We start from the raw sequence: 20,302 nt of genomic DNA, 5'->3' as shown, positions 1-20,302 counted from the left end.
GCCTTTAACAGCAGCAGCTCATCCTCATTTTGTACCACAGCCGCTGACAAGTTGAAAACAGAGCTGCAATTTGACTAGGATACATGGTACGCACGCTACTTCTGTTTAGGTTTTTCTCTTTTTCCCATCATGCATTGCTCTACCAAACGACACGAAACTGGATCCAAAACCACTTGGCGACGTTTCTAAGTCGGAAGAAGCAACGGCAGCCCAGCAGCAATTGCAACAAAGCCAAAAAGGAACGCCCGCAAGGAACGTCACTTCACTTCACTTCAACAAAACATCAGGGGAGAGCGCGAACGCAGTCCCCCACTACCAGAAATTATGCAGTCGAGATTCCCACATTTGGGGAATTCGCAGGGGTCAGCACAACCGGAGTGCAATGGCTGAGCCTCGCCCTGGGTGAACCACCTTCTTGATCATGGTATCTCCCCTGCCAGGTAAGTATGAGTTGCGCATGTCAGGGATGGGGGAGGCATCCGCAGACATACCACTCTGGCTCAGGGTGCGTACAATGAATCGTCACAGAGTCCACGCGGAGCCTTTAACAGCAGCAGCTCATCCTCATTTTGTACCACAGCCGCTGACAAGTTGAAAACAGAGCTGCAATTTGACTAGGATACATGGTACGCACGCTACTTCTGTTTAGGTTTTTCTCTTTTTCCCATCATGCATTGCTCTACCAAACGACACGAAACTGGATCCAAAACCACTTGGCGACGTTTCTAAGTCGGAAGAAGCAACGGCAGCCCAGCAGCAATTGCAACAAAGCCAAAAAGGAACGCCCGCAAGGAACGTCACTTCACTTCACTTCACTTCAACAAAACATCAGGGGAGAGCGCGAACGCAGTCCCCCACTACCAGAAATTATGCAGTCGAGATTCCCACATTTGGGGAATTCGCAGGGGTCAGCACAACCGGAGTGCAATGGCTGAGCCTCGCCCTGGGTGAACCACCTTCTTGATCATGGTATCTCCCCTGCCAGGTAAGTATGAGTTGCGCATGTCAGGGATGGGGGAGGCATCCGCAGACATACCACTCTGGCTCAGGGTGCGTACAATGAATCGTCACAGAGTCCACGCGGAGCCTTTAACAGCAGCAGCTCATCCTCATTTTGTACCACAGCCGCTGACAAGTTGAAAACAGAGCTGCAATTTGACTAGGATACATGGTACGCACGCTACTTCTGTTTAGGTTTTTCTCTTTTTCCCATCATGCATTGCTCTACCAAACGACACGAAACTGGATCCAAAACCACTTGGCGACGTTTCTAAGTCGGAAGAAGCAACGGCAGCCCAGCAGCAATTGCAACAAAGCCAAAAAGGAACGCCCGCAAGGAACGTCACTTCACTTCACTTCACTTCAACAAAACATCAGGGGAGAGCGCGAACGCAGTCCCCCACTACCAGAAATTATGCAGTCGAGATTCCCACATTTGGGGAATTCGCAGGGGTCAGCACAACCGGAGTGCAATGGCTGAGCCTCGCCCTGGGTGAACCACCTTCTTGATCATGGTATCTCCCCTGCCAGGTAAGTATGAGTTGCGCATGTCAGGGATGGGGGAGGCATCCGCAGACATACCACTCTGGCTCAGGGTGCGTACAATGAATCGTCACAGAGTCCACGCGGAGCCTTTAACAGCAGCAGCTCATCCTCATTTTGTACCACAGCCGCTGACAAGTTGAAAACAGAGCTGCAATTTGACTAGGATACATGGTACGCACGCTACTTCTGTTTAGGTTTTTCTCTTTTTCCCATCATGCATTGCTCTACCAAACGACACGAAACTGGATCCAAAACCACTTGGCGACGTTTCTAAGTCGGAAGAAGCAACGGCAGCCCAGCAGCAATTGCAACAAAGCCAAAAAGGAACGCCCGCAAGGAACGTCACTTCACTACGTCACTTCACTTCACTTCAACAAAACATCAGGGGAGAGCGCGAACGCAGTCCCCCACTACCAGAAATTATGCAGTCGAGATTCCCACATTTGGGGAATTCGCAGGGGTCAGCACAACCGGAGTGCAATGGCTGAGCCTCGCCCTGGGTGAACCACCTTCTTGATCATGGTATCTCCCCTGCCAGGTAAGTATGAGTTGCGCATGTCAGGGATGGGGGAGGCATCCGCAGACATACCACTCTGGCTCAGGGTGCGTACAATGAATCGTCACAGAGTCCACGCGGAGCCTTTAACAGCAGCAGCTCATCCTCATTTTGTACCACAGCCGCTGACAAGTTGAAAACAGAGCTGCAATTTGACTAGGATACATGGTACGCACGCTACTTCTGTTTAGGTTTTTCTCTTTTTCCCATCATGCATTGCTCTACCAAACGACACGAAACTGGATCCAAAACCACTTGGCGACGTTTCTAAGTCGGAAGAAGCAACGGCAGCCCAGCAGCAATTGCAACAAAGCCAAAAAGGAACGCCCGCAAGGAACGTCACTTCACTTCACTTCAACAAAACATCAGGGGAGAGCGCGAACGCAGTCCCCCACTACCAGAAATTATGCAGTCGAGATTCCCACATTTGGGGAATTCGCAGGGGTCAGCACAACCGGAGTGCAATGGCTGAGCCTCGCCCTGGGTGAACCACCTTCTTGATCATGGTATCTCCCCTGCCAGGTAAGTATGAGTTGCGCATGTCAGGGATGGGGGAGGCATCCGCAGACATACCACTCTGGCTCAGGGTGCGTACAATGAATCGTCACAGAGTCCACGCGGAGCCTTTAACAGCAGCAGCTCATCCTCATTTTGTACCACAGCCGCTGACAAGTTGAAAACAGAGCTGCAATTTGACTAGGATACATGGTACGCACGCTACTTCTGTTTAGGTTTTTCTCTTTTTCCCATCATGCATTGCTCTACCAAACGACACGAAACTGGATCCAAAACCACTTGGCGACGTTTCTAAGTCGGAAGAAGCAACGGCAGCCCAGCAGCAATTGCAACAAAGCCAAAAAGCACAGCGTGCCCGCAAGGAACGTCACTTCACTTCACTTCACTTCACTTCAACAAAACATCAGGGGAGAGCGCGAACGCAGTCCCCCACTACCAGAAATTATGCAGTCGAGATTCCCACATTTGGGGAATTCGCAGGGGTCAGCACAACCGGAGTGCAATGGCTGAGCCTCGCCCTGGGTGAACCACCTTCTTGATCATGGTATCTCCCCTGCCAGGTAAGTATGAGTTGCGCATGTCAGGGATGGGGGAGGCATCCGCAGACATACCACTCTGGCTCAGGGTGCGTACAATGAATCGTCACAGAGTCCACGCGGAGCCTTTAACAGCAGCAGCTCATCCTCATTTTGTACCACAGCCGCTGACAAGTTGAAAACAGAGCTGCAATTTGACTAGGATACATGGTACGCACGCTACTTCTGTTTAGGTTTTTCTCTTTTTCCCATCATGCATTGCTCTACCAAACGACACGAAACTGGATCCAAAACCACTTGGCGACGTTTCTAAGTCGGAAGAAGCAACGGCAGCCCAGCAGCAATTGCAACAAAGCCAAAAAGGAACGCCCGCAAGGAACGTCACTTCACTTCACTTCAACAAAACATCAGGGGAGAGCGCGAACGCAGTCCCCCACTACCAGAAATTATGCAGTCGAGATTCCCACATTTGGGGAATTCGCAGGGGTCAGCACAACCGGAGTGCAATGGCTGAGCCTCGCCCTGGGTGAACCACCTTCTTGATCATGGTATCTCCCCTGCCAGGTAAGTATGAGTTGCGCATGTCAGGGATGGGGGAGGCATCCGCAGACATACCACTCTGGCTCAGGGTGCGTACAATGAATCGTCACAGAGTCCACGCGGAGCCTTTAACAGCAGCAGCTCATCCTCATTTTGTACCACAGCCGCTGACAAGTTGAAAACAGAGCTGCAATTTGACTAGGATACATGGTACGCACGCTACTTCTGTTTAGGTTTTTCTCTTTTTCCCATCATGCATTGCTCTACCAAACGACACGAAACTGGATCCAAAACCACTTGGCGACGTTTCTAAGTCGGAAGAAGCAACGGCAGCCCAGCAGCAATTGCAACAAAGCCAAAAAGCACAGCGTGCCCGCAAGGAACGTCACTTCACTTCACTTCACTTCAACAAAACATCAGGGGAGAGCGCGAACGCAGTCCCCCACTACCAGAAATTATGCAGTCGAGATTCCCACATTTGGGGAATTCGCAGGGGTCAGCACAACCGGAGTGCAATGGCTGAGCCTCGCCCTGGGTGAACCACCTTCTTGATCATGGTATCTCCCCTGCCAGGTAAGTATGAGTTGCGCATGTCAGGGATGGGGGAGGCATCCGCAGACATACCACTCTGGCTCAGGGTGCGTACAATGAATCGTCACAGAGTCCACGCGGAGCCTTTAACAGCAGCAGCTCATCCTCATTTTGTACCACAGCCGCTGACAAGTTGAAAACAGAGCTGCAATTTGACTAGGATACATGGTACGCACGCTACTTCTGTTTAGGTTTTTCTCTTTTTCCCATCATGCATTGCTCTACCAAACGACACGAAACTGGATCCAAAACCACTTGGCGACGTTTCTAAGTCGGAAGAAGCAACGGCAGCCCAGCAGCAATTGCAACAAAGCCAAAAAGGAACGCCCGCAAGGAACGTCACTTCACTTCACTTCAACAAAACATCAGGGGAGAGCGCGAACGCAGTCCCCCACTACCAGAAATTATGCAGTCGAGATTCCCACATTTGGGGAATTCGCAGGGGTCAGCACAACCGGAGTGCAATGGCTGAGCCTCGCCCTGGGTGAACCACCTTCTTGATCATGGTATCTCCCCTGCCAGGTAAGTATGAGTTGCGCATGTCAGGGATGGGGGAGGCATCCGCAGACATACCACTCTGGCTCAGGGTGCGTACAATGAATCGTCACAGAGTCCACGCGGAGCCTTTAACAGCAGCAGCTCATCCTCATTTTGTACCACAGCCGCTGACAAGTTGAAAACAGAGCTGCAATTTGACTAGGATACATGGTACGCACGCTACTTCTGTTTAGGTTTTTCTCTTTTTCCCATCATGCATTGCTCTACCAAACGACACGAAACTGGATCCAAAACCACTTGGCGACGTTTCTAAGTCGGAAGAAGCAACGGCAGCCCAGCAGCAATTGCAACAAAGCCAAAAAGCACAGCGTGCCCGCAAGGAACGTCACTTCACTTCACTTCACTTCACTTCAACAAAACATCAGGGGAGAGCGCGAACGCAGTCCCCCACTACCAGAAATTATGCAGTCGAGATTCCCACATTTGGGGAATTCGCAGGGGTCAGCACAACCGGAGTGCAATGGCTGAGCCTCGCCCTGGGTGAACCACCTTCTTGATCATGGTATCTCCCCTGCCAGGTAAGTATGAGTTGCGCATGTCAGGGATGGGGGAGGCATCCGCAGACATACCACTCTGGCTCAGGGTGCGTACAATGAATCGTCACAGAGTCCACGCGGAGCCTTTAACAGCAGCAGCTCATCCTCATTTTGTACCACAGCCGCTGACAAGTTGAAAACAGAGCTGCAATTTGACTAGGATACATGGTACGCACGCTACTTCTGTTTAGGTTTTTCTCTTTTTCCCATCATGCATTGCTCTACCAAACGACACGAAACTGGATCCAAAACCACTTGGCGACGTTTCTAAGTCGGAAGAAGCAACGGCAGCCCAGCAGCAATTGCAACAAAGCCAAAAAGGAACGCCCGCAAGGAACGTCACTTCACTTCACTTCAACAAAACATCAGGGGAGAGCGCGAACGCAGTCCCCCACTACCAGAAATTATGCAGTCGAGATTCCCACATTTGGGGAATTCGCAGGGGTCAGCACAACCGGAGTGCAATGGCTGAGCCTCGCCCTGGGTGAACCACCTTCTTGATCATGGTATCTCCCCTGCCAGGTAAGTATGAGTTGCGCATGTCAGGGATGGGGGAGGCATCCGCAGACATACCACTCTGGCTCAGGGTGCGTACAATGAATCGTCACAGAGTCCACGCGGAGCCTTTAACAGCAGCAGCTCATCCTCATTTTGTACCACAGCCGCTGACAAGTTGAAAACAGAGCTGCAATTTGACTAGGATACATGGTACGCACGCTACTTCTGTTTAGGTTTTTCTCTTTTTCCCATCATGCATTGCTCTACCAAACGACACGAAACTGGATCCAAAACCACTTGGCGACGTTTCTAAGTCGGAAGAAGCAACGGCAGCCCAGCAGCAATTGCAACAAAGCCAAAAAGCACAGCGTGCCCGCAAGGAACGTCACTTCACTTCACTTCAACAAAACATCAGGGGAGAGCGCGAACGCAGTCCCCCACTACCAGAAATTATGCAGTCGAGATTCCCACATTTGGGGAATTCGCAGGGGTCAGCACAACCGGAGTGCAATGGCTGAGCCTCGCCCTGGGTGAACCACCTTCTTGATCATGGTATCTCCCCTGCCAGGTAAGTATGAGTTGCGCATGTCAGGGATGGGGGAGGCATCCGCAGACATACCACTCTGGCTCAGGGTGCGTACAATGAATCGTCACAGAGTCCACGCGGAGCCTTTAACAGCAGCAGCTCATCCTCATTTTGTACCACAGCCGCTGACAAGTTGAAAACAGAGCTGCAATTTGACTAGGATACATGGTACGCACGCTACTTCTGTTTAGGTTTTTCTCTTTTTCCCATCATGCATTGCTCTACCAAACGACACGAAACTGGATCCAAAACCACTTGGCGACGTTTCTAAGTCGGAAGAAGCAACGGCAGCCCAGCAGCAATTGCAACAAAGCCAAAAAGGAACGCCCGCAAGGAACGTCACTTCACTTCACTTCACTTCAACAAAACATCAGGGGAGAGCGCGAACGCAGTCCCCCACTACCAGAAATTATGCAGTCGAGATTCCCACATTTGGGGAATTCGCAGGGGTCAGCACAACCGGAGTGCAATGGCTGAGCCTCGCCCTGGGTGAACCACCTTCTTGATCATGGTATCTCCCCTGCCAGGTAAGTATGAGTTGCGCATGTCAGGGATGGGGGAGGCATCCGCAGACATACCACTCTGGCTCAGGGTGCGTACAATGAATCGTCACAGAGTCCACGCGGAGCCTTTAACAGCAGCAGCTCATCCTCATTTTGTACCACAGCCGCTGACAAGTTGAAAACAGAGCTGCAATTTGACTAGGATACATGGTACGCACGCTACTTCTGTTTAGGTTTTTCTCTTTTTCCCATCATGCATTGCTCTACCAAACGACACGAAACTGGATCCAAAACCACTTGGCGACGTTTCTAAGTCGGAAGAAGCAACGGCAGCCCAGCAGCAATTGCAACAAAGCCAAAAAGGAACGCCCGCAAGGAACGTCACTTCACTTCACTTCACTTCAACAAAACATCAGGGGAGAGCGCGAACGCAGTCCCCCACTACCAGAAATTATGCAGTCGAGATTCCCACATTTGGGGAATTCGCAGGGGTCAGCACAACCGGAGTGCAATGGCTGAGCCTCGCCCTGGGTGAACCACCTTCTTGATCATGGTATCTCCCCTGCCAGGTAAGTATGAGTTGCGCATGTCAGGGATGGGGGAGGCATCCGCAGACATACCACTCTGGCTCAGGGTGCGTACAATGAATCGTCACAGAGTCCACGCGGAGCCTTTAACAGCAGCAGCTCATCCTCATTTTGTACCACAGCCGCTGACAAGTTGAAAACAGAGCTGCAATTTGACTAGGATACATGGTACGCACGCTACTTCTGTTTAGGTTTTTCTCTTTTTCCCATCATGCATTGCTCTACCAAACGACACGAAACTGGATCCAAAACCACTTGGCGACGTTTCTAAGTCGGAAGAAGCAACGGCAGCCCAGCAGCAATTGCAACAAAGCCAAAAAGGAACGCCCGCAAGGAACGTCACTTCACTTCACTTCACTTCAACAAAACATCAGGGGAGAGCGCGAACGCAGTCCCCCACTACCAGAAATTATGCAGTCGAGATTCCCACATTTGGGGAATTCGCAGGGGTCAGCACAACCGGAGTGCAATGGCTGAGCCTCGCCCTGGGTGAACCACCTTCTTGATCATGGTATCTCCCCTGCCAGGTAAGTATGAGTTGCGCATGTCAGGGATGGGGGAGGCATCCGCAGACATACCACTCTGGCTCAGGGTGCGTACAATGAATCGTCACAGAGTCCACGCGGAGCCTTTAACAGCAGCAGCTCATCCTCATTTTGTACCACAGCCGCTGACAAGTTGAAAACAGAGCTGCAATTTGACTAGGATACATGGTACGCACGCTACTTCTGTTTAGGTTTTTCTCTTTTTCCCATCATGCATTGCTCTACCAAACGACACGAAACTGGATCCAAAACCACTTGGCGACGTTTCTAAGTCGGAAGAAGCAACGGCAGCCCAGCAGCAATTGCAACAAAGCCAAAAAGCACAGCGTGCCCGCAAGGAACGTCACTTCACTTCACTTCACTTCAACAAAACATCAGGGGAGAGCGCGAACGCAGTCCCCCACTACCAGAAATTATGCAGTCGAGATTCCCACATTTGGGGAATTCGCAGGGGTCAGCACAACCGGAGTGCAATGGCTGAGCCTCGCCCTGGGTGAACCACCTTCTTGATCATGGTATCTCCCCTGCCAGGTAAGTATGAGTTGCGCATGTCAGGGATGGGGGAGGCATCCGCAGACATACCACTCTGGCTCAGGGTGCGTACAATGAATCGTCACAGAGTCCACGCGGAGCCTTTAACAGCAGCAGCTCATCCTCATTTTGTACCACAGCCGCTGACAAGTTGAAAACAGAGCTGCAATTTGACTAGGATACATGGTACGCACGCTACTTCTGTTTAGGTTTTTCTCTTTTTCCCATCATGCATTGCTCTACCAAACGACACGAAACTGGATCCAAAACCACTTGGCGACGTTTCTAAGTCGGAAGAAGCAACAGCAGCCCAGCAGCAATTGCAACAACGCCAAAAAGGAACGCCCGCAAGGAACGTCACTTCACTTCACTTCACTTCAACAAAACATCAGGGGAGAGCGCGAACGCAGTCCCCCACTACCAGAAATTATGCAGTCGAGATTCCCACATTTGGGGAATTCGCAGGGGTCAGCACAACCGGAGTGCAATGGCTGAGCCTTGCCCTGGGTGAACCACCTTCTTGATCATGGTATCTCCCCTGCCAGGTAAGTATGAGTTGCGCATGTCAGGGATGGGGGAGGCATCCGCAGACATACCACTCTGGCTCAGGGTGCGTACAATGAATCGTCACAGAGTCCACGCGGAGCCTTTAACAGCAGCAGCTCATCCTCATTTTGTACCACAGCCGCTGACAAGTTGAAAACAGAGCTGCAATTTGACTAGGATACATGGTACGCACGCTACTTCTGTTTAGGTTTTTCTCTTTTTCCCATCATGCATTGCTCTACCAAACGACACGAAACTGGATCCAAAACCACTTGGCGACGTTTCTAAGTCGGAAGAAGCAACGGCAGCCCAGCAGCAATTGCAACAAAGCCAAAAAGCACAGCGTGCCCGCAAGGAACGTCACTTCACTTCACTTCAACAAAACATCAGGGGAGAGCGCGAACGCAGTACCCCACTACCAGAAATTATGCAGTCGAGATTCCCACATTTGGGGAATTCGCAGGGGTCAGCACAACCGGAGTGCAATGGCTGAGCCTCGCCCTGGGTGAACCACCTTCTTGATCATGGTATCTCCCCTGCCAGGTAAGTATGAGTTGCGCATGTCAGGGATGGGGGAGGCATCCGCAGACATACCACTCTGGCTCAGGGTGCGTACAATGAATCGTCACAGAGTCCACGCGGAGCCTTTAACAGCAGCAGCTCATCCTCATTTTGTACCACAGCCGCTGACAAGTTGAAAACAGAGCTGCAATTTGACTAGGATACATGGTACGCACGCTACTTCTGTTTAGGTTTTTCTCTTTTTCCCATCATGCATTGCTCTACCAAACGACACGAAACTGGATCCAAAACCACTTGGCGACGTTTCTAAGTCGGAAGAAGCAACGGCAGCCCAGCAGCAATTGCAACAAAGCCAAAAAGCACAGCGTGCCCGCAAGGAACGTCACTTCACTTCACTTCAACAAAACATCAGGGGAGAGCGCGAACGCAGTACCCCACTACCAGAAATTATGCAGTCGAGATTCCCACATTTGGGGAATTCGCAGGGGTCAGCACAACCGGAGTGCAATGGCTGAGCCTCGCCCTGGGTGAACCACCTTCTTGATCATGGTATCTCCCCTGCCAGGTAAGTATGAGTTGCGCATGTCAGGGATGGGGGAGGCATCCGCAGACATACCACTCTGGCTCAGGGTGCGTACAATGAATCGTCACAGAGTCCACGCGGAGCCTTTAACAGCAGCAGCTCATCCTCATTTTGTACCACAGCCGCTGACAAGTTGAAAACAGAGCTGCAATTTGACTAGGATACATGGTACGCACGCTACTTCTGTTTAGGTTTTTCTCTTTTTCCCATCATGCATTGCTCTACCAAACGACACGAAACTGGATCCAAAACCACTTGGCGACGTTTCTAAGTCGGAAGAAGCAACGGCAGCCCAGCAGCAATTGCAACAAAGCCAAAAAGGAACGCCCGCAAGGAACTTCACTTCACTTCACTTCACTTCAACAAAACATCAGGGGAGAGCGCGAACGCAGTCCCCCACTACCAGAAATTATGCAGTCGAGATTCCCACATTTGGGGAATTCGCAGGGGTCAGCACAACCGGAGTGCAATGGCTGAGCCTCGCCCTGGGTGAACCACCTTCTTGATCATGGTATCTCCCCTGCCAGGTAAGTATGAGTTGCGCATGTCAGGGATGGGGGAGGCATCCGCAGACATACCACTCTGGCTCAGGGTGCGTACAATGAATCGTCACAGAGTCCACGCGGAGCCTTTAACAGCAGCAGCTCATCCTCATTTTGTACCACAGCCGCTGACAAGTTGAAAACAGAGCTGCAATTTGACTAGGATACATGGTACGCACGCTACTTCTGTTTAGGTTTTTCTCTTTTTCCCATCATGCATTGCTCTACCAAACGACACGAAACTGGATCCAAAACCACTTGGCGACGTTTCTAAGTCGGAAGAAGCAACGGCAGCCCAGCAGCAATTGCAACAAAGCCAAAAAGGAACGCCCGCAAGGAACGTCACTTCACTTCACTTCACTTCAACAAAACATCAGGGGAGAGCGCGAACGCAGTCCCCCACTACCAGAAATTATGCAGTCGAGATTCCCACATTTGGGGAATTCGCAGGGGTCAGCACAACCGGAGTGCAATGGCTGAGCCTCGCCCTGGGTGAACCACCTTCTTGATCATGGTATCTCCCCTGCCAGGTAAGTATGAGTTGCGCATGTCAGGGATGGGGGAGGCATCCGCAGACATACCACTCTGGCTCAGGGTGCGTACAATGAATCGTCACAGAGTCCACGCGGAGCCTTTAACAGCAGCAGCTCATCCTCATTTTGTACCACAGCCGCTGACAAGTTGAAAACAGAGCTGCAATTTGACTAGGATACATGGTACGCACGCTACTTCTGTTTAGGTTTTTCTCTTTTTCCCATCATGCATTGCTCTACCAAACGACACGAAACTGGATCCAAAACCACTTGGCGACGTTTCTAAGTCGGAAGAAGCAACGGCAGCCCAGCAGCAATTGCAACAAAGCCAAAAAGGAACGCCCGCAAGGAACGTCACTTCACTTCACTTCACTTCAACAAAACATCAGGGGAGAGCGCGAACGCAGTCCCCCACTACCAGAAATTATGCAGTCGAGATTCCCACATTTGGGGAATTCGCAGGGGTCAGCACAACCGGAGTGCAATGGCTGAGCCTCGCCCTGGGTGAACCACCTTCTTGATCATGGTATCTCCCCTGCCAGGTAAGTATGAGTTGCGCATGTCAGGGATGGGGGAGGCATCCGCAGACATACCACTCTGGCTCAGGGTGCGTACAATGAATCGTCACAGAGTCCACGCGGAGCCTTTAACAGCAGCAGCTCATCCTCATTTTGTACCACAGCCGCTGACAAGTTGAAAACAGAGCTGCAATTTGACTAGGATACATGGTACGCACGCTACTTCTGTTTAGGTTTTTCTCTTTTTCCCATCATGCATTGCTCTACCAAACGACACGAAACTGGATCCAAAACCACTTGGCGACGTTTCTAAGTCGGAAGAAGCAACGGCAGCCCAGCAGCAATTGCAACAAAGCCAAAAAGGAACGCCCGCAAGGAACGTCACTTCACTTCACTTCACTTCAACAAAACATCAGGGGAGAGCGCGAACGCAGTCCCCCACTACCAGAAATTATGCAGTCGAGATTCCCACATTTGGGGAATTCGCAGGGGTCAGCACAACCGGAGTGCAATGGCTGAGCCTCGCCCTGGGTGAACCACCTTCTTGATCATGGTATCTCCCCTGCCAGGTAAGTATGAGTTGCGCATGTCAGGGATGGGGGAGGCATCCGCAGACATACCACTCTGGCTCAGGGTGCGTACAATGAATCGTCACAGAGTCCACGCGGAGCCTTTAACAGCAGCAGCTCATCCTCATTTTGTACCACAGCCGCTGACAAGTTGAAAACAGAGCTGCAATTTGACTAGGATACATGGTACGCACGCTACTTCTGTTTAGGTTTTTCTCTTTTTCCCATCATGCATTGCTCTACCAAACGACACGAAACTGGATCCAAAACCACTTGGCGACGTTTCTAAGTCGGAAGAAGCAACGGCAGCCCAGCAGCAATTGCAACAAAGCCAAAAAGGAACGCCCGCAAGGAACGTCACTTCACTTCACTTCACTTCAACAAAACATCAGGGGAGAGCGCGAACGCAGTCCCCCACTACCAGAAATTATGCAGTCGAGATTCCCACATTTGGGGAATTCGCAGGGGTCAGCACATCCGGAGTGCAATGGCTGAGCCTCGCCCTGGGTGAACCACCTTCTTGATCATGGTATCTCCCCTGCCAGGTAAGTATGAGTTGCGCATGTCAGGGATGGGGGAGGCATCCGCAGACATACCACTCTGGCTCAGGGTGCGTACAATGAATCGTCACAGAGTCCACGCGGAGCCTTTAACAGCAGCAGCTCATCCTCATTTTGTACCACAGCCGCTGACAAGTTGAAAACAGAGCTGCAATTTGACTAGGATACATGGTACGCACGCTACTTCTGTTTAGGTTTTTCTCTTTTTCCCATCATGCATTGCTCTACCAAACGACACGAAACTGGATCCAAAACCACTTGGCGACGTTTCTAAGTCGGAAGAAGCAACGGCAGCCCAGCAGCAATTGCAACAAAGCCAAAAAGGAACGCCCGCAAGGAACGTCACTTCACTTCACTTCAACAAAACATCAGGGGAGAGCGCGAACGCAGTCCCCCACTACCAGAAATTATGCAGTCGAGATTCCCACATTTGGGGAATTCGCAGGGGTCAGCACAACCGGAGTGCAATGGCTGAGCCTCGCCCTGGGTGAACCACCTTCTTGATCATGGTATCTCCCCTGCCAGGTAAGTATGAGTTGCGCATGTCAGGGATGGGGGAGGCATCCGCAGACATACCACTCTGGCTCAGGGTGCGTACAATGAATCGTCACAGAGTCCACGCGGAGCCTTTAACAGCAGCAGCTCATCCTCATTTTGTACCACAGCCGCTGACAAGTTGAAAACAGAGCTGCAATTTGACTAGGATACATGGTACGCACGCTACTTCTGTTTAGGTTTTTCTCTTTTTCCCATCATGCATTGCTCTACCAAACGACACGAAACTGGATCCAAAACCACTTGGCGACGTTTCTAAGTCGGAAGAAGCAACGGCAGCCCAGCAGCAATTGCAACAAAGCCAAAAAGGAACGCCCGCAAGGAACGTCACTTCACTTCACTTCACTTCAACAAAACATCAGGGGAGAGCGCGAACGCAGTCCCCCACTACCAGAAATTATGCAGTCGAGATTCCCACATTTGGGGAATTCGCAGGGGTCAGCACAACCGGAGTGCAATGGCTGAGCCTCGCCCTGGGTGAACCACCTTCTTGATCATGGTATCTCCCCTGCCAGGTAAGTATGAGTTGCGCATGTCAGGGATGGGGGAGGCATCCGCAGACATACCACTCTGGCTCAGGGTGCGTACAATGAATCGTCACAGAGTCCACGCGGAGCCTTTAACAGCAGCAGCTCATCCTCATTTTGTACCACAGCCGCTGACAAGTTGAAAACAGAGCTGCAATTTGACTAGGATACATGGTACGCACGCTACTTCTGTTTAGGTTTTTCTCTTTTTCCCATCATGCATTGCTCTACCAAACGACACGAAACTGGATCCAAAACCACTTGGCGACGTTTCTAAGTCGGAAGAAGCAACGGCAGCCCAGCAGCAATTGCAACAAAGCCAAAAAGGAACGCCCGCAAGGAACGTCACTTCACTTCACTTCACTTCAACAAAACATCAGGGGAGAGCGCGAACGCAGTCCCCCACTACCAGAAATTATGCAGTCGAGATTCCCACATTTGGGGAATTCGCAGGGGTCAGCACAACCGGAGTGCAATGGCTGAGCCTCGCCCTGGGTGAACCACCTTCTTGATCATGGTATCTCCCCTGCCAGGTAAGTATGAGTTGCGCATGTCAGGGATGGGGGAGGCATCCGCAGACATACCACTCTGGCTCAGGGTGCGTACAATGAATCGTCACAGAGTCCACGCGGAGCCTTTAACAGCAGCAGCTCATCCTCATTTTGTACCACAGCCGCTGACAAGTTGAAAACAGAGCTGCAATTTGACTAGGATACATGGTACGCACGCTACTTCTGTTTAGGTTTTTCTCTTTTTCCCATCATGCATTGCTCTACCAAACGACACGAAACTGGATCCAAAACCACTTGGCGACGTTTCTAAGTCGGAAGAAGCAACGGCAGCCCAGCAGCAATTGCAACAAAGCCAAAAAGGAACGCCCGCAAGGAACGTCACTTCACTTCACTTCACTTCAACAAAACATCAGGGGAGAGCGCGAACGCAGTCCCCCACTACCAGAAATTATGCAGTCGAGATTCCCACATTTGGGGAATTCGCAGGGGTCAGCACAACCGGAGTGCAATGGCTGAGCCTCGCCCTGGGTGAACCACCTTCTTGATCATGGTATCTCCCCTGCCAGGTAAGTATGAGTTGCGCATGTCAGGGATGGGGGAGGCATCCGCAGACATACCACTCTGGCTCAGGGTGCGTACAATGAATCGTCACAGAGTCCACGCGGAGCCTTTAACAGCAGCAGCTCATCCTCATTTTGTACCACAGCCGCTGACAAGTTGAAAACAGAGCTGCAATTTGACTAGGATACATGGTACGCACGCTACTTCTGTTTAGGTTTTTCTCTTTTTCCCATCATGCATTGCTCTACCAAACGACACGAAACTGGATCCAAAACCACTTGGCGACGTTTCTAAGTCGGAAGAAGCAACGGCAGCCCAGCAGCAATTGCAACAAAGCCAAAAAGGAACGCCCGCAAGGAACGTCACTTCACTTCACTTCACTTCAACAAAACATCAGGGGAGAGCGCGAACGCAGTCCCCCACTACCAGAAATTATGCAGTCGAGATTCCCACATTTGGGGAATTCGCAGGGGTCAGCACAACCGGAGTGCAATGGCTGAGCCTCGCCCTGGGTGAACCACCTTCTTGATCATGGTATCTCCCCTGCCAGGTAAGTATGAGTTGCGCATGTCAGGGATGGGGGAGGCATCCGCAGACATACCACTCTGGCTCAGGGTGCGTACAATGAATCGTCACAGAGTCCACGCGGAGCCTTTAACAGCAGCAGCTCATCCTCATTTTGTACCACAGCCGCTGACAAGTTGAAAACAGAGCTGCAATTTGACTAGGATACATGGTACGCACGCTACTTCTGTTTAGGTTTTTCTCTTTTTCCCATCATGCATTGCTCTACCAAACGACACGAAACTGGATCCAAAACCACTTGGCGACGTTTCTAAGTCGGAAGAAGCAACGGCAGCCCAGCAGCAATTGCAACAAAGCCAAAAAGGAACGCCCGCAAGGAACGTCACTTCACTTCACTTCACTTCACTTCAACAAAACATCAGGGGAGAGCGCGAACGCAGTCCCCCACTACCAGAAATTATGCAGTCGAGATTCCCACATTTGGGGAATTCGCAGGGGTCAGCACAACCGGAGTGCAATGGCTGAGCCTCGCCCTGGGTGAACCACCTTCTTGATCATGGTATCTCCCCTGCCAGGTAAGTATGAGTTGCGCATGTCAGGGATGGGGGAGGCATCCGCAGACATACCACTCTGGCTCAGGGTGCGTACAATGAATCGTCACAGAGTCCACGCGGAGCCTTTAACAGCAGCAGCTCATCCTCATTTTGTACCACAGCCGCTGACAAGTTGAAAACAGAGCTGCAATTTGACTAGGATACATGGTACGCACGCTACTTCTGTTTAGGTTTTTCTCTTTTTCCCATCATGCATTGCTCTACCAAACGACACGAAACTGGATCCAAAACCACTTGGCGACGTTTCTAAGTCGGAAGAAGCAACGGCAGCCCAGCAGCAATTGCAACAAAGCCAAAAAGGAACGCCCGCAAGGAACGTCACTTCACTTCACTTCACTTCAACAAAACATCAGGGGAGAGCGCGAACGCAGTCCCCCACTACCAGAAATTATGCAGTCGAGATTCCCACATTTGGGGAATTCGCAGGGGTCAGCACAACCGGAGTGCAATGGCTGAGCCTCGCCCTGGGTGAACCACCTTCTTGATCATGGTATCTCCCCTGCCAGGTAAGTATGAGTTGCGCATGTCAGGGATGGGGGAGGCATCCGCAGACATACCACTCTGGCTCAGGGTGCGTACAATGAATCGTCACAGAGTCCACGCGGAGCCTTTAACAGCAGCAGCTCATCCTCATTTTGTACCACAGCCGCTGACAAGTTGAAAACAGAGCTGCAATTTGACTAGGATACATGGTACGCACGCTACTTCTGTTTAGGTTTTTCTCTTTTTCCCATCATGCATTGCTCTACCAAACGACACGAAACTGGATCCAAAACCACTTGGCGACGTTTCTAAGTCGGAAGAAGCAACGGCAGCCCAGCAGCAATTGCAACAAAGCCAAAAAGGAACGCCCGCAAGGAACGTCACTTCACTTCACTTCACTTCAACAAAACATCAGGGGAGAGCGCGAACGCAGTCCCCCACTACCAGAAATTATGCAGTCGAGATTCCCACATTTGGGGAATTCGCAGGGGTCAGCACAACCGGAGTGCAATGGCTGAGCCTCGCCCTGGGTGAACCACCTTCTTGATCATGGTATCTCCCCTGCCAGGTAAGTATGAGTTGCGCATGTCAGGGATGGGGGAGGCATCCGCAGACATACCACTCTGGCTCAGGGTGCGTACAATGAATCGTCACAGAGTCCACGCGGAGCCTTTAACAGCAGCAGCTCATCCTCATTTTGTACCACAGCCGCTGACAAGTTGAAAACAGAGCTGCAATTTGACTAGGATACATGGTACGCACGCTACTTCTGTTTAGGTTTTTCTCTTTTTCCCATCATGCATTGCTCTACCAAACGACACGAAACTGGATCCAAAACCACTTGGCGACGTTTCTAAGTCGGAAGAAGCAACGGCAGCCCAGCAGCAATTGCAACAAAGCCAAAAAGGAACGCCCGCAAGGAACGTCACTTCACTTCACTTCACTTCAACAAAACATCAGGGGAGAGCGCGAACGCAGTCCCCCACTACCAGAAATTATGCAGTCGAGATTCCCACATTTGGGGAATTCGCAGGGGTCAGCACAACCGGAGTGCAATGGCTGAGCCTCGCCCTGGGTGAACCACCTTCTTGATCATGGTATCTCCCCTGCCAGGTAAGTATGAGTTGCGCATGTCAGGGATGGGGGAGGCATCCGCAGACATACCACTCTGGCTCAGGGTGCGTACAATGAATCGTCACAGAGTCCACGCGGAGCCTTTAACAGCAGCAGCTCATCCTCATTTTGTACCACAGCCGCTGACAAGTTGAAAACAGAGCTGCAATTTGACTAGGATACATGGTACGCACGCTACTTCTGTTTAGGTTTTTCTCTTTTTCCCATCATGCATTGCTCTACCAAACGACACGAAACTGGATCCAAAACCACTTGGCGACGTTTCTAAGTCGGAAGAAGCAACGGCAGCCCAGCAGCAATTGCAACAAAGCCAAAAAGGAACGCCCGCAAGGAACGTCACTTCACTTCACTTCACTTCAACAAAACATCAGGGGAGAGCGCGAACGCAGTCCCCCACTACCAGAAATTATGCAGTCGAGATTCCCACATTTGGGGAATTCGCAGGGGTCAGCACAACCGGAGTGCAATGGCTGAGCCTCGCCCTGGGTGAACCACCTTCTTGATCATGGTATCTCCCCTGCCAGGTAAGTATGAGTTGCGCATGTCAGGGATGGGGGAGGCATCCGCAGACATACCACTCTGGCTCAGGGTGCGTACAATGAATCGTCACAGAGTCCACGCGGAGCCTTTAACAGCAGCAGCTCATCCTCATTTTGTACCACAGCCGCTGACAAGTTGAAAACAGAGCTGCAATTTGACTAGGATACATGGTACGCACGCTACTTCTGTTTAGGTTTTTCTCTTTTTCCCATCATGCATTGCTCTACCAAACGACACGAAACTGGATCCAAAACCACTTGGCGACGTTTCTAAGTCGGAAGAAGCAACGGCAGCCCAGCAGCAATTGCAACAAAGCCAAAAAGGAACGCCCGCAAGGAACGTCACTTCACTTCACTTCACTTCACTTCAACAAAACATCAGGGGAGAGCGCGAACGCAGTCCCCCACTACCAGAAATTATGCAGTCGAGATTCCCACATTTGGGGAATTCGCAGGGGTCAGCACAACCGGAGTGCAATGGCTGAGCCTCGCCCTGGGTGAACCACCTTCTTGATCATGGTATCTCCCCTGCCAGGTAAGTATGAGTTGCGCATGTCAGGGATGGGGGAGGCATCCGCAGACATACCACTCTGGCTCAGGGTGCGTACAATGAATCGTCACAGAGTCCACGCGGAGCCTTTAACAGCAGCAGCTCATCCTCATTTTGTACCACAGCCGCTGACAAGTTGAAAACAGAGCTGCAATTTGACTAGGATACATGGTACGCACGCTACTTCTGTTTAGGTTTTTCTCTTTTTCCCATCATGCATTGCTCTACCAAATGACACGAAACTGGATCCAAAACCACTTGGCGACGTTTCTAAGTCGGAAGAAGCAACGGCAGCCCAGCAGCAATTGCAACAAAGCCAAAAAGCACAGCGTGCCCGCAAGGAACGTCACTTCACTTCACTTCAACAAAACATCAGGGGAGAGCGCGAACGCAGTACCCCACTACCAGAAATTATGCAGTCGAGATTCCCACATTTGGGGAATTCGCAGGGGTCAGCACAACCGGAGTGCAATGGCTGAGCCTCGCCCTGGGTGAACCACCTTCTTGATCATGGTATCTCCCCTGCCAGGTAAGTATGAGTTGCGCATGTCAGGGATGGGGGAGGCATCCGCAGACATACCACTCTGGCTCAGGGTGCGTACAATGAATCGTCACAGAGTCCACGCGGAGCCTTTAACAGCAGCAGCTCATCCTCATTTTGTACCACAGCCGCTGACAAGTTGAAAACAGAGCTGCAATTTGACTAGGATACATGGTACGCACGCTACTTCTGTTTAGGTTTTTCTCTTTTTCCCATCATGCATTGCTCTACCAAACGACACGAAACTGGATCCAAAACCACTTGGCGACGTTTCTAAGTCGGAAGAAGCAACGGCAGCCCAGCAGCAATTGCAACAAAGCCAAAAAGGAACGCCCGCAAGGAACGTCACTTCACTTCACTTCAACAAAACATCAGGGGAGAGCGCGAACGCAGTCCCCCACTACCAGAAATTATGCAGTCGAGATTCCCACATTTGGGGAATTCGCAGGGGTCAGCACAACCGGAGTGCAATGGCTGAGCCTCGCCCTGGGTGAACCACCTTCTTGATCATGGTATCTCCCCTGCCAGGTAAGTATGAGTTGCGCATGTCAGGGATGGGGGAGGCATCCGCAGACATACCACTCTGGCTCAGGGTGCGTACAATGAATCGTCACAGAGTCCACGCGGAGCCTTTAACAGCAGCAGCTCATCCTCATTTTGTACCACAGCCGCTGACAAGTTGAAAACAGAGCTGCAATTTGACTAGGATACATGGTACGCACGCTACTTCTGTTTAGGTTTTTCTCTTTTTCCCATCATG

At 51.2% G+C, this 20,302-nt stretch overlaps 37 non-coding genes across 37 annotated transcripts; all 37 read right to left on the bottom strand.

Moving 5' to 3' along the window:
- Nucleotides 1–284: 284 nt before the first annotated feature.
- LOC139652885 (U1 spliceosomal RNA) lies at nucleotides 285–448 on the bottom strand. The gene has a single exon (XR_011695922.1). It is a non-coding gene; the product is annotated as a U1 spliceosomal RNA (small nuclear RNA).
- Nucleotides 449–829: 381 nt separating this feature from the next.
- On the bottom strand, nucleotides 830–993 carry LOC139652884 (U1 spliceosomal RNA). The gene has a single exon (XR_011695921.1). It is a non-coding gene; the product is annotated as a U1 spliceosomal RNA (small nuclear RNA).
- Nucleotides 994–1,374: 381 nt separating this feature from the next.
- LOC139652883 (U1 spliceosomal RNA) lies at nucleotides 1,375–1,538 on the bottom strand. The gene has a single exon (XR_011695920.1). It is a non-coding gene; the product is annotated as a U1 spliceosomal RNA (small nuclear RNA).
- A 389-nt stretch (nucleotides 1,539–1,927) lies between these two features.
- On the bottom strand, nucleotides 1,928–2,091 carry LOC139652882 (U1 spliceosomal RNA). The gene has a single exon (XR_011695919.1). It is a non-coding gene; the product is annotated as a U1 spliceosomal RNA (small nuclear RNA).
- Nucleotides 2,092–2,467: 376 nt separating this feature from the next.
- Nucleotides 2,468–2,631, bottom strand: LOC139652881 (U1 spliceosomal RNA). The gene has a single exon (XR_011695918.1). It is a non-coding gene; the product is annotated as a U1 spliceosomal RNA (small nuclear RNA).
- Nucleotides 2,632–3,021: 390 nt separating this feature from the next.
- Nucleotides 3,022–3,185, bottom strand: LOC139652880 (U1 spliceosomal RNA). The gene has a single exon (XR_011695917.1). It is a non-coding gene; the product is annotated as a U1 spliceosomal RNA (small nuclear RNA).
- A 376-nt stretch (nucleotides 3,186–3,561) lies between these two features.
- Nucleotides 3,562–3,725, bottom strand: LOC139652879 (U1 spliceosomal RNA). The gene has a single exon (XR_011695916.1). It is a non-coding gene; the product is annotated as a U1 spliceosomal RNA (small nuclear RNA).
- Nucleotides 3,726–4,110: 385 nt separating this feature from the next.
- On the bottom strand, nucleotides 4,111–4,274 carry LOC139652878 (U1 spliceosomal RNA). The gene has a single exon (XR_011695915.1). It is a non-coding gene; the product is annotated as a U1 spliceosomal RNA (small nuclear RNA).
- Nucleotides 4,275–4,650: 376 nt separating this feature from the next.
- LOC139652876 (U1 spliceosomal RNA) lies at nucleotides 4,651–4,814 on the bottom strand. Its single transcript, XR_011695914.1, has one exon. It is a non-coding gene; the product is annotated as a U1 spliceosomal RNA (small nuclear RNA).
- A 390-nt stretch (nucleotides 4,815–5,204) lies between these two features.
- On the bottom strand, nucleotides 5,205–5,368 carry LOC139652874 (U1 spliceosomal RNA). The gene has a single exon (XR_011695912.1). It is a non-coding gene; the product is annotated as a U1 spliceosomal RNA (small nuclear RNA).
- Nucleotides 5,369–5,744: 376 nt separating this feature from the next.
- LOC139652873 (U1 spliceosomal RNA) lies at nucleotides 5,745–5,908 on the bottom strand. Its single transcript, XR_011695911.1, has one exon. It is a non-coding gene; the product is annotated as a U1 spliceosomal RNA (small nuclear RNA).
- A 380-nt stretch (nucleotides 5,909–6,288) lies between these two features.
- LOC139652872 (U1 spliceosomal RNA) lies at nucleotides 6,289–6,452 on the bottom strand. The gene has a single exon (XR_011695910.1). It is a non-coding gene; the product is annotated as a U1 spliceosomal RNA (small nuclear RNA).
- Nucleotides 6,453–6,833: 381 nt separating this feature from the next.
- LOC139652871 (U1 spliceosomal RNA) lies at nucleotides 6,834–6,997 on the bottom strand. Its single transcript, XR_011695909.1, has one exon. It is a non-coding gene; the product is annotated as a U1 spliceosomal RNA (small nuclear RNA).
- A 381-nt stretch (nucleotides 6,998–7,378) lies between these two features.
- Nucleotides 7,379–7,542, bottom strand: LOC139652870 (U1 spliceosomal RNA). Its single transcript, XR_011695908.1, has one exon. It is a non-coding gene; the product is annotated as a U1 spliceosomal RNA (small nuclear RNA).
- Nucleotides 7,543–7,923: 381 nt separating this feature from the next.
- Nucleotides 7,924–8,087, bottom strand: LOC139652869 (U1 spliceosomal RNA). Its single transcript, XR_011695907.1, has one exon. It is a non-coding gene; the product is annotated as a U1 spliceosomal RNA (small nuclear RNA).
- A 385-nt stretch (nucleotides 8,088–8,472) lies between these two features.
- On the bottom strand, nucleotides 8,473–8,636 carry LOC139652868 (U1 spliceosomal RNA). Its single transcript, XR_011695906.1, has one exon. It is a non-coding gene; the product is annotated as a U1 spliceosomal RNA (small nuclear RNA).
- A 381-nt stretch (nucleotides 8,637–9,017) lies between these two features.
- LOC139652901 (U1 spliceosomal RNA) lies at nucleotides 9,018–9,181 on the bottom strand. Its single transcript, XR_011695937.1, has one exon. It is a non-coding gene; the product is annotated as a U1 spliceosomal RNA (small nuclear RNA).
- A 380-nt stretch (nucleotides 9,182–9,561) lies between these two features.
- Nucleotides 9,562–9,725, bottom strand: LOC139652905 (U1 spliceosomal RNA). Its single transcript, XR_011695940.1, has one exon. It is a non-coding gene; the product is annotated as a U1 spliceosomal RNA (small nuclear RNA).
- Nucleotides 9,726–10,105: 380 nt separating this feature from the next.
- On the bottom strand, nucleotides 10,106–10,269 carry LOC139652903 (U1 spliceosomal RNA). The gene has a single exon (XR_011695939.1). It is a non-coding gene; the product is annotated as a U1 spliceosomal RNA (small nuclear RNA).
- Nucleotides 10,270–10,650: 381 nt separating this feature from the next.
- Nucleotides 10,651–10,814, bottom strand: LOC139652867 (U1 spliceosomal RNA). Its single transcript, XR_011695905.1, has one exon. It is a non-coding gene; the product is annotated as a U1 spliceosomal RNA (small nuclear RNA).
- A 381-nt stretch (nucleotides 10,815–11,195) lies between these two features.
- Nucleotides 11,196–11,359, bottom strand: LOC139652866 (U1 spliceosomal RNA). The gene has a single exon (XR_011695904.1). It is a non-coding gene; the product is annotated as a U1 spliceosomal RNA (small nuclear RNA).
- Nucleotides 11,360–11,740: 381 nt separating this feature from the next.
- LOC139652865 (U1 spliceosomal RNA) lies at nucleotides 11,741–11,904 on the bottom strand. The gene has a single exon (XR_011695903.1). It is a non-coding gene; the product is annotated as a U1 spliceosomal RNA (small nuclear RNA).
- A 381-nt stretch (nucleotides 11,905–12,285) lies between these two features.
- LOC139652863 (U1 spliceosomal RNA) lies at nucleotides 12,286–12,449 on the bottom strand. Its single transcript, XR_011695901.1, has one exon. It is a non-coding gene; the product is annotated as a U1 spliceosomal RNA (small nuclear RNA).
- Nucleotides 12,450–12,830: 381 nt separating this feature from the next.
- Nucleotides 12,831–12,994, bottom strand: LOC139652898 (U1 spliceosomal RNA). The gene has a single exon (XR_011695934.1). It is a non-coding gene; the product is annotated as a U1 spliceosomal RNA (small nuclear RNA).
- Nucleotides 12,995–13,370: 376 nt separating this feature from the next.
- LOC139652862 (U1 spliceosomal RNA) lies at nucleotides 13,371–13,534 on the bottom strand. The gene has a single exon (XR_011695900.1). It is a non-coding gene; the product is annotated as a U1 spliceosomal RNA (small nuclear RNA).
- A 381-nt stretch (nucleotides 13,535–13,915) lies between these two features.
- On the bottom strand, nucleotides 13,916–14,079 carry LOC139652860 (U1 spliceosomal RNA). The gene has a single exon (XR_011695899.1). It is a non-coding gene; the product is annotated as a U1 spliceosomal RNA (small nuclear RNA).
- Nucleotides 14,080–14,460: 381 nt separating this feature from the next.
- LOC139652859 (U1 spliceosomal RNA) lies at nucleotides 14,461–14,624 on the bottom strand. Its single transcript, XR_011695898.1, has one exon. It is a non-coding gene; the product is annotated as a U1 spliceosomal RNA (small nuclear RNA).
- A 381-nt stretch (nucleotides 14,625–15,005) lies between these two features.
- On the bottom strand, nucleotides 15,006–15,169 carry LOC139652858 (U1 spliceosomal RNA). The gene has a single exon (XR_011695897.1). It is a non-coding gene; the product is annotated as a U1 spliceosomal RNA (small nuclear RNA).
- A 381-nt stretch (nucleotides 15,170–15,550) lies between these two features.
- LOC139652857 (U1 spliceosomal RNA) lies at nucleotides 15,551–15,714 on the bottom strand. The gene has a single exon (XR_011695896.1). It is a non-coding gene; the product is annotated as a U1 spliceosomal RNA (small nuclear RNA).
- Nucleotides 15,715–16,100: 386 nt separating this feature from the next.
- Nucleotides 16,101–16,264, bottom strand: LOC139652856 (U1 spliceosomal RNA). Its single transcript, XR_011695895.1, has one exon. It is a non-coding gene; the product is annotated as a U1 spliceosomal RNA (small nuclear RNA).
- Nucleotides 16,265–16,645: 381 nt separating this feature from the next.
- Nucleotides 16,646–16,809, bottom strand: LOC139652855 (U1 spliceosomal RNA). The gene has a single exon (XR_011695894.1). It is a non-coding gene; the product is annotated as a U1 spliceosomal RNA (small nuclear RNA).
- A 381-nt stretch (nucleotides 16,810–17,190) lies between these two features.
- LOC139652854 (U1 spliceosomal RNA) lies at nucleotides 17,191–17,354 on the bottom strand. Its single transcript, XR_011695893.1, has one exon. It is a non-coding gene; the product is annotated as a U1 spliceosomal RNA (small nuclear RNA).
- A 381-nt stretch (nucleotides 17,355–17,735) lies between these two features.
- Nucleotides 17,736–17,899, bottom strand: LOC139652853 (U1 spliceosomal RNA). The gene has a single exon (XR_011695892.1). It is a non-coding gene; the product is annotated as a U1 spliceosomal RNA (small nuclear RNA).
- A 381-nt stretch (nucleotides 17,900–18,280) lies between these two features.
- LOC139652851 (U1 spliceosomal RNA) lies at nucleotides 18,281–18,444 on the bottom strand. Its single transcript, XR_011695890.1, has one exon. It is a non-coding gene; the product is annotated as a U1 spliceosomal RNA (small nuclear RNA).
- A 386-nt stretch (nucleotides 18,445–18,830) lies between these two features.
- On the bottom strand, nucleotides 18,831–18,994 carry LOC139652850 (U1 spliceosomal RNA). The gene has a single exon (XR_011695889.1). It is a non-coding gene; the product is annotated as a U1 spliceosomal RNA (small nuclear RNA).
- A 380-nt stretch (nucleotides 18,995–19,374) lies between these two features.
- Nucleotides 19,375–19,538, bottom strand: LOC139652902 (U1 spliceosomal RNA). The gene has a single exon (XR_011695938.1). It is a non-coding gene; the product is annotated as a U1 spliceosomal RNA (small nuclear RNA).
- Nucleotides 19,539–19,914: 376 nt separating this feature from the next.
- On the bottom strand, nucleotides 19,915–20,078 carry LOC139652849 (U1 spliceosomal RNA). Its single transcript, XR_011695888.1, has one exon. It is a non-coding gene; the product is annotated as a U1 spliceosomal RNA (small nuclear RNA).
- Between the last annotated feature and the right edge of the window lie 224 nt (nucleotides 20,079–20,302).

Source organism: Centroberyx affinis, unplaced genomic scaffold (genome assembly GCF_046629955.1).
Source record: "Centroberyx affinis isolate AG114_WGS23_722 - 3 ecotype Tasmania unplaced genomic scaffold, CSIRO-AGI_Caff_v1 ptg001845l_1, whole genome shotgun sequence".
Lineage (NCBI taxonomy): Eukaryota > Metazoa > Chordata > Actinopteri > Beryciformes > Berycidae > Centroberyx > Centroberyx affinis.
This window is presented reverse-complemented; position numbering and strand designations above follow the sequence as displayed.